Consider the following 1,760-nt stretch of genomic DNA (forward strand, 5'->3'; position numbering starts at 1 on the left):
CAACCTGAGAGCAGGTGTCACAGGTTCCACACCGTCCCCCCTTTCCTGCAGGAAGAAGAGAAGAAGCAGACAAACAAACAAACAAGCACCTAGCTGCAGGTGTTACAGGTGATTCACCCCTTCCAGCTTCCCCACATACCCCCTCACCAAAAGCAATGATAATGCCTATACCTCATGTCTCAACATGTAAGAGGAAGAAGATGAAGAGACAAACAAACAAACATGTACACAGCTGCTGGCAGAGGTCAAGGTATTGATCCAATAACAGGTGTTACCTCCCACCCCCCTCCTTCTCAGGTCGAAAGAGGGTCATTTCATGCTTAAATCATATTTGGGCCATATGTCCATCCCCCGCGTCAACTAAAAACTAACATCTTCCTCATCGCTCATGGCGATGATTACCGAGTTGCCACGAACGTCACCTCTCCCGGGTGGGGTCGGGCGACATCGATGAGTGCGAGAGGGTGTATTCCGGTAACGAGTATGAAAGTGCAACCACTTCCATGACGACGGCGCTGCTATCTCGTCCCGAGGTGTAACCAAACAAGAAAAAGAATGCTATATTCAGTTCAGTTCAGTTCAGTTAGATTTGCGAAGTCATGCTTCGCCCGGGCCTTTTCTCTGGGGTGGCCCGGCCTGTGTTAACTATTTCTAGTTAACTCAAATGTTTTCTTTGAACTGCATGCTTACCGCGGTGGCTGGATTGCAAGCAAGCGATCCAGCTGCCATGGTGAAAGCATGTTGCACACCCTTTTTACCAGCCCGGCGGCTGTGGTGGGTGGTCCCTGTCTCAGAAATTGTGTGTGTACACAATTCTGCAAGTAATGTAACAGGGTGGCGTTAGGCTCGCCGCAGTGTTTACATGACCTCCCAGACTCACTGTCAATAATTTGCCAAGCGCATTGGTAACCTAGTCTTAGTCTGAATAGTATGACTTCGGTACCTCTTTTTGTATTTGGAGGAAGGGCCAGTGGCTCATAGCCTGAAGCATCTGAGTACCACTTGGCAGCGAGCGATTTTGTGATGTTTTCTCTATGTGCTTCCCGGAGGACCGCACACGCTGCAGCTTTTGTACCTTGGCTCAGTCCCCTTCGGCTGGGTTTAACGATCATGGAGGATGGGGGCATACCCCTGCCCTTTTTGGCTAGTTTATCAGCAAGCTCGTTCCCTTGTATGCCTATGTGGCTTGGGACCCAGTTTATGATGATTCTTCTACCTTGACTAAGGATTCTTTGGGCTATGTATAGTACTGTTGTCAAGAGGTAGATGTTATCTGGGGGCATGCTATGCTGTAAACTGTCAATAGTTGCTCTTGAATCTGTGTGAATGACAACGTGCCCTCCCCTCAGGGACGCGTGTGTCAATGCTTCCATGATCGCAACCGTTTCAGCCTGAAGCGTTGAGGCATTGTCAGTGACCCTAATGGATGCTGTGGTATCCTTTGTTGCAAAGCCGGCGCCTGCAGTATGGTTTATTGGATCCACGGATCCGTCCGTGTAGTAAGTTATACTACCCGGCGGAGTTATTTGTTCAATGACCCTTTGTGCTTGTGCCTTTAGGCTAGGCATGGAATATTGATCTTTTCTCATTGTGAGATTTAGAATTGAGAATTCGATCATTTCGTTTGCCCACGGCGCGGGTTCTTTGTAATCAGGGTGGGGGGAGTCCATACCCTTGGCAAGCAATGAATCTTTCAGTTGAAAGCGTATCAAAACTCTGGCTGTATGTGTGAGCCAGGAATTGTCTGCAAACAACTGATA

This window comes from Penaeus vannamei, chromosome 41 (genome assembly GCF_042767895.1).
Source record: "Penaeus vannamei isolate JL-2024 chromosome 41, ASM4276789v1, whole genome shotgun sequence".
NCBI classification, from domain to species: Eukaryota; Metazoa; Arthropoda; class Malacostraca; order Decapoda; family Penaeidae; genus Penaeus; species Penaeus vannamei.